Here is a 13,636-nt window from a genome sequence, read left to right on the forward strand (position 1 = left end):
ACCCGTCACCATAGTAGGCGGCACGAGCGTCTATGAAGGCCGACGAATCTTGAAACTCCTTCACGGCGTCATTCCTAGCCGTTTCCACTTGGACTAGGATGGACCTTAGCTCCTTTCTGCCGCCACCTTGGCCTCCGTCTCCGAGCTCCGGCGACGGGTTTCCTCCGTCCGGCCTTCTCCTTATAGTCCACACTGGCCTCGATGCCCGAAATTTTGTTTGCCTCATTGACTGCGCTTGACCGTTCGGCTAGGTACTTGACGCGCTCGTTCAGACGGGTGATCACCCCTCCTTGGCAAAGCACCTATTCGACAAGGCCTTCACGCGAACCATAGCCTACATTAAAAAAGATAGAACAACGTCGGGATGATTAAGCGCGATCGGACACAAAAAGTAAAATAAAAAGAGGCACATACCCTAGTGAGGTCAAAGAGGTCTGACGCCCCTATCTCGTCAGTAGTTTGCTCCGCACAAGGATCCGTCTCCTCACCATTTAAAATTGATTCCGTCACCTCTACAGCATAATCCTTGTGGGTCAGCAGACGGGCGTACGGATCCTTGGACAATGGGCCCGACGAGGTCATCGGACCCTTGCCACGCTGAGCGGACCTAGGAGGTGACGGCCTCCGAGATGACTGGTCCCTAGGAGTGGGGGCAACCTTCTTCCCCGGACGGTCTACCCTGCCGTCAGGTTTTCTCTTGGCCGCGGCCGTCTCAACGGGCCTGAGGGCTGACGGTGGGGTTAACTCGCCCCCAGGCCTTCTCTTTGTTTTGCTTAGCCGCGTGTTCCAAGCTCTGACCCTTTGCTTAGCTGACTCCATTTCTGCAAAGGATAAGGGTTAGAAAGAAACAACGTCAGGATAAAGACAAGAAGTTGAAGGACAACTCACGTCGGCGAGAATAGGCGTTCAATTTGCAAGCCTCCTCCGTCGGTTCAGGGCCACCACAATATAAGTGAAGGGTGTCTAACGTGATTAGATCCCGACACTTCCTCTCGTCCAAGGGAATGGCCGTCACTCGACGAATGGAATCCTCTTGCTCCGCGGTGATACGTGGACGGTTGTTAGCTGTAGTGAAAAGTGACGGGTTAAGACAGCAAATAAGTAGACGGAGCGAGAAGGGCCGACGGTATTAACCTGAATCTCTAACGTAAGCCCATGTGTTATCAAAACCATTGGGCATTGACTCCCACTCCTCTTGACGACATACCCAATTTGTCCCTTCTACGAAGAAATATCTGCCCTTCCACTTCCTATTGGAGTCGGGCATATCTGACACTAACTTCAACTCCTTATCCCTCACTGCAAAATGATACACTCCTTTTGACGAGGAAATGTGCTGAGGACGATAACACCAAAAGAACTCGTCCAAGGTCGACGGTTCCCACCACTTAGACTACCCCACAAGATCTCGGCACCAATGAAGGTTCGCCAAGCATTTGGGGGCAATCGTCGACGGAAATCCTAGAAAGTTAGCCGCTGACGGTGTAATGCCGTCGGCGGCAACTCCCGCCGCGAACATGGCGTCATACATGCCGACGTCGCGGTTCGTCCCTAGTAGCACCTCTCACCCTCCTCGGCGGCGTACGGATGGGAATGTCGTCGGGTATTTGGTAACGGGGCCGCAAACTTTTGAAAACATTCTCCGACATCGTCGGGAGAAAATTGTTGACGGACCACTCGGAGGGTAAGATGAAGGGACGATCATCACCAGAGGATCCCGAGGTGCTCACTGAGGCTTCCTCGTCACCGTCACTCTCACCCCTGTCATTGCTACTTTCCCTTCCACGAACCCCTTGGTCTTCGTCGGCTACCCCTTCTTCATCACCGTACACCTCACTTCCTCTAGAACTCTCTCTCACCGAGAAGGAGTTGACGAGTCTCTTTCTGACGACCAGGATAGGCCCTCCGCGGGCTCACGACCTGATGGAAAAACTTCGTCATAACCCGCTCCGTCGCGGATTGACGATGGATCACTCGGCGTCTCCCTAGACATCTGACTACCTACAAACGACGGGTTTTTCTAAGATCCTAGGCAGACGACTTCACTAAAGGGCGTCACTAGAAAAAGTAAAAAGGTAAAGTAAAGAAAACTTACGTATAGGAGGACGGTCTCAAGAAGGTGACGGTTGCACGATCGACGGTGTGGTAAAACTGGCAGTGACGAATTTTTTCTCTCAAGATGAACAAGGCGAAAAAAGTGGAAAAAAGGTAAATAGTGAGATATATATAGGAGAGAGGAGGCGCGAAAGACGAAGCGACACACTCGTCCAGACGCGGAGCCAATTCTGCTTATGACATGTGTCCCACCATTTAATGAACATGGCACAAATCACCATGCAAACACCATTTCCCCGTAACACCAACTCCATGACCCGTCGCCGCGCTGACGGGATAATGGAAGTGGGGGCAGCTGATAGTGACGTTATTACAAGGTGACGGCACATTAAGAAGCCGACGGAAGTCCACTTGTTACATGCGAATGCACGTTAAGAAGGCTCGGCGGCAATACGCTATCCGTCGACTACCGTCATTGACACCCCTTTAGCATTCATGGCCATACCCCTTACGGCAACATTAAGCCGACGGATCACGTGGACGAGTCAGGGGTGACGACCTTGGCTGTAAGGTCTTTGGGCGATGTCCTTGGGCCGACGGACCACGTTGGCGTACGTAAGGCGACGACGGTATAGGAGTTACACGTGGGGCGACGACCTTGGCGGGGTGAAGGCTGAAGGAATAACCCAACTTTCATTTTTAGCCTATCTTGACCTTTCCTTATGTGAACATAAGGAAAGTTCTTGCGCTACGCGTTCGACTTAGTTAATAAGATTCCTATAAGGAAAGGGCTCAATACAATAGGCAAAGATCCGCGAATTACTCTCTTAAAAAGGAAAGTGCTTCTTCACCAAGGCGCATATTTCGGCCACACACCACTATATATACCCCAAGACCCTCATGACCCAAAGGTACGCTCAATTACCTCAACTCTGGCACTCTAGGGTTGTTTAAAGATTCTAACTTGATCGTCGGAGGGTCTTTGGCCGGCACCACACCGGTGCTCTCTGTCGATCACCTACTTTTTTCTTCGCAGGTGTTGCTTCAAATCGGTGGAGTACTAGCAGCTTACTGGTGATCTCTTAGGCATCATCAGACAGGAATTGCCCAAGCTTTCCAATATTTGCTTCCAATTTGAAGCAACTGAAAGAGTTCCTGTGCTAGCAATATGAATGGCACAAGAGTTACTCTTTAACAGAGAGCGAATGGCACAAGAGTTATTCTTCAACAGAGAGGTTAAAACTTAGGTACATTTCCATAACTGTAGTATATTAGGTTCTCCAATTAAATATTCACATATGGTTATGTCGTATTAAATTGTTCTCGGAAAAAATAACATTGTTTGTACTTTATTAGTCAATGCAATCATATGTTAAAATTTAATGGAAAACTTAATATACTGCACCTTAGAAATTGTATCTGGATTTCTTTTTCAGTTCTTTTTCTATACTATACTTTTAGCTATTGGCATTATCATTAATTATTATTATTTCATGTTTACCTGGACTATACCAATTTGCACGAATATCTCAATGTTAGCTAAATGAGCATGTCTTGGGCTGGTAATGGGATCCCTAATACTTGGAGGCAAGAAATAATTTGTTTGGGGTTGTGAACGAGAATTGAACTTTGCGATCAAATCTTGTTCCTCAGTGGTATAGCGTTGGCAAAGTGGTTGGTAAGGAAATTTTTATTTGACAACTGTCATATAAGTTTTGGACCTTTTTATAATTATTTTTTAATCCAAACTAAAAACTATGGTAAGTGAATAAAATAAATAAAATGATTTTATTTAATTTTTCAATATTTTAATAAAATAATTTTAAACAAAATAGTAATTTAAACTATTGAAATTTTGATAATAGAGTTTCATCTTGAGTAGAATTATCCTAATAAATTTAATGTTTTATAATATGGCAAGGATTTTTTATTTATTTATTCATAAACTTAGAAGGGAGGGTATCCCTCACATCTACAACTTCTAAACCTCAACTTTTATTAAAGCGGACACTCTTGAGCTCAAACTTGGCCACTTGGTTTGCTTTTACTGTTTGCATGTACATAATGCTTGTCGCATAGGCCTGGAAATGTTGCACTATCTAAGGCTGTATTGCACAAAATCTGAACGGTATTCATATATGATCCAGAACAATTCTGCTTCCTGAAAACCTTAGCATCAATTATCTATATGAATATTCTCATTGTAAACATGGTCTATTTTCTCAATTGAATATGCTTGACATGATGAAACACAGAAAAAGGGTAAAAGGTTGTAACGTAATCATCGATACCGGTATCAAACATTTCACATTCTATATTCTCAGATATTCACATGCAGACCAAAAAAGAAAATCATGAAGAGTGGCAGAAAAGAATACAAGAACTTAATAAAGATTGAAGTGCAACATGATGAAAGTGCACTTGCTTCTATCTTAACCAAATCTTTGACTTGTTACTCTCCTTATTCCCTTGCACCTGATCTTTATTAAGTTTATTGCTAGATAATATTCTATGAGAAGTAGCCGCCAATTTTGTACTTCTAGTAAGCCTTGCCAATGCTCTGGACTGATCAATAGGCCTTGCATTTTTTGATTCAGTAGATATTATCCTCTTATTAAGCACATGAGTTGACAATAAGATATTGTTCTCTGTCCCTGTGCTTTGGAGTTCTCCCCTTCTCCTTATCTTGTGTAGAGAATCAGTGCCTTTGAGCAAGACAGACTCTTGGTTAATTGTTTGGTTCATAGAGTTTAAGTTCCTCGTACTTTGGGGATCCATTTCTTGTAGAACTCGCACTCTTATCCTGGTTTTTGTTTGATTAGGGGTGACTCCTAAATTTTCTGCACAACATACTGGTAGCACAGACTCTTGTTGTTCTTGCAGTTTCAACTGTCCTTCAAGCTCTTTGATCTGTCATTAATATGTAGGGAGAAAAGATGAGCAATTGCAGGCTCCCTGAAGTGTATACAATTTGCAAAACAACATTTTGTTCATGCACATCATAAAATGATCAAATGCTAACACTTAAAAGAACCTTTTGTTGAAGCATTTGAAATCCTTGGTTGGGTCCTTCTGTTGTCAGCTTGTTTTCAAGTTCATTGACCTAGAACAGCAAAAAAAAAAAAAAAGAGCATTTACTTTTGTAGTATGTAAGATTGAGTCTATTGTGTGTGGAAATGGATCTTAGAATATTGACACATAGGTTTGAAGAAAGAAATAGACAAAAACTAACAGCACAACAAAGATAAAATAGAGCTTTCATTACTATTAGAATCAATCTAGGTGAGCTCCAAGAAAACGAGAGGGAGGGGTTGTCTGCTTAGTGATAATGGAGGAAAGGCAAGAATAATTTAACAATTTTGTTAAACAAGATAACCTGTTGTTGTAACATTGCAGAATGATGCTCAAATTGTTGTGTTCTATCTTTCAACATGTTCTCAAGCTCCTTGACCTGTGAAGCATAAAGAAAGCAACTGATTTACACTTTGATTATAAAGCAGGAATATGAATGCTGCTCAACTAACAGTTTGCCAAGTTGAAAGCGCCCCCTGCCATCTTGTCAGAAGTAAGATTTCACATCACCAAGCGAGTTTATTTTCTGGCATATATGATGGCAAAAATTGCCTTGCCATGATACACAACATCTTATGGACCATAGTATCATGTGAAGAACTTCAAATAAGCATATGGTATTTGCGGAGAATCCGGAGATCCTAGTGAATCCAAGATATCTATGCATATATGAAGGACAATGGGACTGAAATTTAATAAGGGAGATAGCTCCAAATTGCACGCACCTTGTGTTGAAGAGTCAAAGGCTTTGTATGCTCCTGCTCTTTCAGCTTGTTCTCAAGCTCCTTCACCTTTGGCAGAATACAAGCCAGATGTCAGATGACATATTGTTGGTTGCGTATGACAAAAGGAAAGTAAATAAATTATCTGCCAGGCAACCTTCTGCTGAAGATTTAAGCAAATTTCTTCCTTTTCCTTCATTCCGTCTGCAAGTTCTAACAATTGCTTCTCCAGCTGTCTGCAAAACTGTGTCTTTGATGCAAGTTGCCCTTCAAGTTCACTGACCATCTCTTGTTGACTTCTGCAAAGCTGATCCTTGCCTTTGGCCTTACCTTCTGAATTGTGCAAGTTCTCTTCTAATTTCTTCAAAGCCTCTTCTTTGGATCTCAATTCTTGCTTGGCTTTGTCAAGCTTCAAAAGAATCGGGGGAAAAAGGGAAAAAAAGAAAAAAGGAAACTGAGTATTGGCTCATTCCATTTATAAAAATATAAGCAGTTTGCCAGATGTGCATGTGCACTGATAGCAAAATATTAATGAACCTAATACTCAAATTGATTATCCTCGAGCTTACCATCATTTTCAGCTTTTGAAGCTCACCCATATCAATTTGCTTCCTTGCAGGACCCAACTCCACCCCACAAACCCAAGTCGCAAAATTTAATGAACTTAGAGTCTCACCTAAGTCCTGCTCGGAAGGGCTGATTTGCACAAACATCAAAGTCTTGGAATCACCCCCTGCAGCACATAAACAAATAAAGATGGTTTTACACTTATACTTCCTGATGGCACTTTTCTAATTGAAGAGGAGATCATGAAACGTAACCATCAATAGAACAGGTATGTGACTTATTATCCAAACAACTCCACCCTTTGTGATGAAACTATTCAAGAAAGGATACTCATTTCCTACGCACTTAGAAGCAAAATAAACCAAAATAGCTTCGTTCCCATCTGGGTCTGAAAGCTTCCTTTTACTGATATAACAATGGTTTCTAAATGCTCACCTAAGGAGTCTTCAAGTAAATGTGTGAGTTTAGAGTTCCTGCAGAATCCCAATGCATAAATTAGGGAATGAATATAAGCAAAAGAAGTCTGAATAAAGAAAGATTAGAAGTAAACCTGAATGGAATGTGGCAGTTTTTGGATGCTAGAGCAGAAATCACATCCCCAAGAGCTGAAAGAGATCTATTGATGTTTTGAGCTTCCTTGAGACGATCCCCTTGCACCTCAGTTTTTGCTAGTCTCTCACTGCCAGATAAGTCCACAAGCCATAGCTTGCTCTTGGTGCACTCGCCATTCATCAAATTCTTTGTGCTTACCATTATGCACAGCATGCTAGAAAAGACAAAATGAACAGTGATATATTGCAAGCTAAAACACAATATTTTAATGGCTACTGATATGCACACCCACTTTCAGCAAAGATCATTTTGAATTTAAACATCATGCAAAATATGTTCAAGTTAATACTTACCAATGCGATCAGCTACTGTGCTCATTCACATTGTTTGACCCTACAGCTCTTGCATTGCTTCCTGCCCGCAGAACACTTCAGACCTCCTTAATGTTCTCAACTTTCGCTTCAACAATTCCTGGTACATGATGAACCCCTTCAAAAGCTTGCCTTATCTCAAACCTGATGTACAAAGCAAGTTGAAATTGCAATGGGTGGTCAATACAGAAGGACATAACCAATTAACTACTAGATAAGTTAGCCATATTTTTGGGTTAGGAAAAGATATATCCCATATTCAATGCATGGGATAAAATACTTACTTCTTTGATGTTGGAGAAGTGGCAAGCAAGTCCCTGATTTGCTCATTGTAGACTTCAAGGACAATGACAGATATACCGTATGTGAAAGTATCTTTTCTTTCCTCAGCAATTTTGAACAACTGCTTTAAGGTTCTATAATTGACTCCTCGGTTCTGCTCTGAGCCTTCCATTGTGAAATTTTTCCCTGTCCCTGTTTGCCCGTATGCAAATATGCATACATTGTAGCCATCCAACACCGAAACTACCATTGTTGAAGCATCCGCAAATACATCAACTGTTACAGAAAGAGAATACTTTTTGAGTCCAGAGCAGCAGGTACTTTCACAACTAAATTATATCACATGTTCAATATCCTCAGACAAATCATTGTCCAGACATCTTGTGGAATCAGAAACAATTCCATCCAGATCTTGAATTTTCAATAAAGAACATTCATTAAGTCTGGAACAATGATAAAAACTTTTCAACAACAACTCATGGCTGGACAAAGAAAGCGAAAAGAGAATGAAAAACAGAAATTGGGAGTGGAATGATTGGCATATTAGACTGAAAACCAAAGAAAAGGCTGATGTTGACAGTTCAAATTTTCATCTCAAATTTTACCAGAAACTGATGGTACATTGACCATATATCCAGGTTAAGTAAATTCCATGAAAATTTTGGTAAAATCTGAGATGTTCTCACAAGTTCAGAGATATCCTACTGATCCACGAATACCTTGATCATCCTTCAGTGTATAAACCCGATCAAACTTGAAGATCTTCTTTGTTGATCCACCTGCAAATACCCCAAGTTCTCCATCTTTAGCTGCATCAAAATCTGTAACCATTGGATACCCAGCTGATATCTCCTCCTTCCTCAAAGGCCGACACCTACAAAACACCCTGATGTTCCCTGTAATGTACACAGTAAAAGCATGAGTTGGTTCATTCACAGGTCAAAGATCTAAAAAGAATATTATACTTTTAGGCATCACAAGAAAAGATTATGCCCTTTGCTTCCTGAATTTGGTTATAAAGCATCTTTCTTTTTGCCTGCTCCTCACTGAACTTCAATTTAAGATCATCACACTGCGCAACTGCAATTTGGATAGAATGTTACAATACATGAAGTTAAACAGCAATTACATTTAAGTGTTGATGAAAATTGACCCATTGCTTGAACTGCTAACACCATCTTGTTCAATTCAGGAATAGAATCAGAACACTGGTGTGCTTCATGAGATAGCTGACAATGCTCCTTTTTCATGGCCTGGAGTATATCAATAAATATTACAATTATAAGTATCAAAACTTACATTAACAAGTCTAACCTTGGAAACCAGGTATTTACCTCAACTTTCTTTTCTAAATTGTCCAAAACTGCAGTCCACAGCCTCTTATCACGTTCGTATTTGCTACAAATATCCCTCAAATCTGCTGCTTGCTTTTCCATAGCTTGATCTGAAAAACGATTATCCATAATTAGAATTTTAATCTTCAAATCACCATAAATTGGACCAAACAAGCAGTCCACTACTCAGCAAACATCCACAAAGATGATGTATGTAATGTAAGTAATTATTCACTCTAAAGGATTTCTTTTGTCCATATGATATAATGCCTCAATAAATATATAGGATATTTCCTTACCTAAATAAAGATTCTGAAGGAACTTGTTGTCAAGTTCCATCCTAACCTTCTCAAGCTGCTCGCTTGCAGCTGTTAATGACATCCATGCCTCATGACATTCATCTGTCTTGAGCTGGCACTGGGTCCTTCTTCAGCTCCTCTATCTTCTTTTCATACTTGACAGTAGCCATCATCCTCAGATACTTATTCTGCCGCATCAAATTCCAAGTCTATGTAAATAAGAAGTCAAAAGCTCCAATGTCGAAGTTTTTATGGAAAGCAGGATCTAACCTGAGCTGATGAAATTTCTATCTCAGCATCACAATTGTTACATATGACGTGTCCTTGTTTAACCTGGGATGCTTTAGTCAGGTCATAAGATAAGACATTAGTATCAAAACTAACTATTGTTCACATAGGTTTGATATAGCAAGTTAAACTTGAAGAAAAGTGAAGATACCGGGTAATCTTGCTGCCCTCTTTATGCAAAGCCCACTAACCATTGGGTTTCCATTAACTCCCTCAAACCTAATTATGATTGTCCCCTCCTCTCCCACAGAAACTCTAACATCTGCCAACTGCAATGCTTTGTTTGCTCCAACAATGGAATAGATATCAAGTTTGGATAGAACCTATAATTTTCACCAAATGTTTCTCAGAATTGATAGGTAAGTAAAAGATAGAAAAAAGCTGAGGGAAAAAACACTAATCTGCTGACAAACTTTTCATTTGAGTTTACTTGCCTTTTCTTACTTGACCGTTGGGTTTTCCCTGTGGTGTCAATGAAATGTACGGTTAAATAAAAATGGTGAGGATTGGGTCAGTGTCTAGTTATGCGTTCACTTTTAGATATGTGTCACTATTTTAACAGATTCAGTACATTGGATGTATTGAACCTAAACCTCACTCAAATAAAAATTAAAGTTAGATGATTTTAATTACTTTTTATTTTCTGTTTTTTTTTTAATTAAAAAAAATACTTTGACACAATGTTTAGCCGAAGTTATTTTAATTTTTGCAAATGGATTATTTGGATATATTATATATATAGCTGCCATAGAGAAGAATCAAGATCTGTTTCATATTTTTCTCCAAAAAAAAGATACCCAATTTCATTAATTTTTTTTTTTACAAATTTAAAGTTATACATAATGTTTAGATTACAATATATACATACATATATATAAATATATATATATATATATATATATAAATATATATTATTGAATAGAGAATGATTACGGTTATTATGATTCTTGATTTATCCCATAAATATCATAATCAAGATTAAAAAAAAATCATTTTGCAATTAAAATAATTAATTCCATACGACCAAAGCATGTGCATCTTTATTAGCATATTTTGAATGATTTTTCATTCAGTAATAAAGAGGAGACTTCTTTTGTAGGTCCCATCCCAATTTCCAAACAATTAGGGAAGATTAATAACAAGATATGTGGGCCACGTCCTAATAGGTTCACTTTTTTCTTTTCTTTTTTTAAAGTTTATACTTTTTTGGACACTGTCATTGCTATTTGCCAATGATGTTGGAATCGGAGCTGATGACAATTATTCTTTATGCCTTGTCTTCATTTTCATGCCAAATGCTTTAGGAACAGTCTATTTTTATATACCTTTACCTTCTATGTTCAATGACTTCAATCACATTACTAAGTTCTATAAAGATTTAAAAAAAAAAAAAGAACACATTTATAAGTTTGCACCTTACCTTGATCTCTAATAAAAACATTAATTAATAAGTTAGCTCTAATTTATATCCAATTCTTTTAAAGTGCCGCTTTTTTTAAGTACAAATTAAGTAAAATAGGTGAACATAAATAATCTCATCCAAACATGTTACACACTTAGGGTCCGTTTGGATAGAACTTATTTTGCTGAAACTGAAAACTGAAAACACTGTAGCAAAATAATTTTAAAATGTGTAAATAGTGACGTGAGACCTATTTTTAATGAAAAGTGGCTAAAAAGTGAAGTTTGTGGGACCCATGAACAGATGCACTGTTCACTGTTGAAAAGTCAACAATATGCGGTTGAACCAAAAAAAAAAAGAAAAAAAGAGAGAAAACGCGCAAGGTAAAACGCAGCCGTGAATTAAGTTGGATCCAAACGGGCAATTACACTCATCTATATATATATATATATATTACTAAAAGCTGAAACGTAGTATTTAATGTTGCTACGCTCACATTGAGCCATATCAACAGCCACAAATAAAAAAAATGGTTAAACACAAACTTGACTTCCTTTACCATACATTGGGGGAATTAAAATATTTGCATAGTATATATTATGCCAGTGACATATCTGTACATAGACCAAAGGAGACCATCACTCCCTAAAATTTTAAACATTTTTAAATAATATATTTTGGTATAAAATATTTTAAATTTTGAAAAGAAAAAAAAAATTACTGAGTTTTGGTTCAAAAAATAAAATGGTTATCTAGACTATTCATGGTTGGTTATTTTATGTTTTTTTTTTTTTCCCTTTTCATTCATATTTTGTTAATACTTAGTACATGTTAATGAAAAGAGTTTATCTGAGTTTGATTTGTTGATACTAAAATGTGCAACACAAAGTTTCCTTCATTGTCCTTCCAGTTCAGGACTGTTCTTTTATTAAATTCAGCATTTTCAGAAGAATTATTTGCAAGCCATCCAACGAAGAATTGAAATGCCTTGAGCCTGATATTTTTAAGGGCATTTTCTGATTTAAGGTGACTTAAAAAATTCATTATTTAAAAATTAAAATATCTTTTAAACATTATTTTTATTATTAATTTTCCAAAACTCTCCCTCCCTCCCTTTTACCTCTTCATCTCCCCACTACTTTCTACCTTAATATCATTCTTTCTCTAACTTTTTGTCTTCCTTTATTTTGACCTTTCTTATTCTCAACATCTTACTATAAATTTGACACTTTCCTTTTCATTTTATGCATGGTACTTTTCTCACACAAAAATGGTTACTTCTCTCTCTCTCTCTCTCTCTCTCTCTCTCTCTCTCTCTCAATTTTTTCATTTTTTGTTTGATTTTTTTATTATTTTCATTGCGTCAATTCTTTAGGTTGACGAATTTTTATGTTAATTTGAATTCTACTTTGGGTTGATGCAATTTTTGTGTGTGTTTTAAGTTGTTATCTTTTATATTTTCTTTGATTAAATATTATCCTACTGCTTTATGCATATAGTATATAATAATATAATGTTATTATATTACTTAGAATGACTTGGATAATTTGATGTTTATTTCTATATAGTTTATTTTTAATATTTTTCCTCTTATCTTATTTTATTCAACATTTAAATCAAGTCACATCCTCCATACTGTTAAATTATGCGGCACAAATCAAGAAAATGGCTAGACACAAACTTGCCTTCCTTTACCATACGTTGGGGGAATCAATATATTTGTGTGGTAAAGGGTCATATAATTTATAATTTAGATAGCACCCTTTGAATGTGACTAGGCCCATAGATTGAGCAATTTGTAGACTTAAAAAGGCAATTGAGAATGAACTTTTTGAATTAAGTCTAAAAAAATATGAACTATAATATATCATTTTTTTTATTTAAATCATGCAAACTTAATAATTTTATATTATGTGTAAGCATAGTCTCTATTTCTTCTTCTTCTTCTTCTTCTTCTCAGAAATATTATGTATCATCTTTAAAGGATGCTAACAATATTGATCTTATGGGAAAAGTTACATAAAATATTGAGAATTTTTTTTTTTTATATTACAATCTACTAAAATTTTTTTACACATTCATCTATTTTAATTTAGATTTTTTTCCAAAATAAAATTTTAATTTAGATGTTTATAAGTAAACAATGAAATAATAATTCATGAATAATAATAAAAAATATATATCCATTCATATTTATCTTGTGCAGTTGTAATTTTACATATACTTTTGCACTTACATATTCTTCTACTTTAATTTAGATGTTTATAACTTAATAATGAAATCTATGAACAAGGTGATTAAAACAATCATATTTGTACAATTCAAAAAGTCACAATTTTATTTTTTTTTAAAAGGCCTTTTACATTTCCTTGGAATTATTTTTTAAATTTTTTTATAAAACCTTTGACATACCACTAACCTAACCACTTCATGCATTAAAAAAATTTAAGGCTCATTATTACTTCCGTTAATATATTATAGATATCTTAATTGATTGAGACCAAACTAGAGAAATGTCTTTCATATTTCCTTGAAAATTCAAAAGGGAAAAAGAAAAAAAAAACCCTTTGACATACCTCTAACGTAACTACATCTATAACTATTTAAGCCATCCATGATATCTATTTCTTATTGATAACCATAAAATTTACAACTAGCAAGGGAACATACAAAGTAATAAAGAATAAATGAA

The 13,636-nt window shown here is 37.1% G+C and overlaps 2 pseudogenes; both read right to left on the reverse strand.

Moving 5' to 3' along the window:
- The window catches only part of LOC142638850 (serine/threonine-protein kinase ZRK1-like), an 83,747-nt pseudogene that overhangs the window by 17,563 nt on the left and 52,548 nt on the right, over nucleotides 1-13,636 (reverse strand).
- On the reverse strand, nucleotides 4,416-11,506 carry LOC142638263 (kinesin-like protein KIN-14R; annotated as a pseudogene).

This window comes from Castanea sativa, chromosome 6 (genome assembly GCF_040712315.1).
Source record: "Castanea sativa cultivar Marrone di Chiusa Pesio chromosome 6, ASM4071231v1".
Taxonomy (NCBI): Eukaryota; Viridiplantae; Streptophyta; class Magnoliopsida; order Fagales; family Fagaceae; genus Castanea; species Castanea sativa.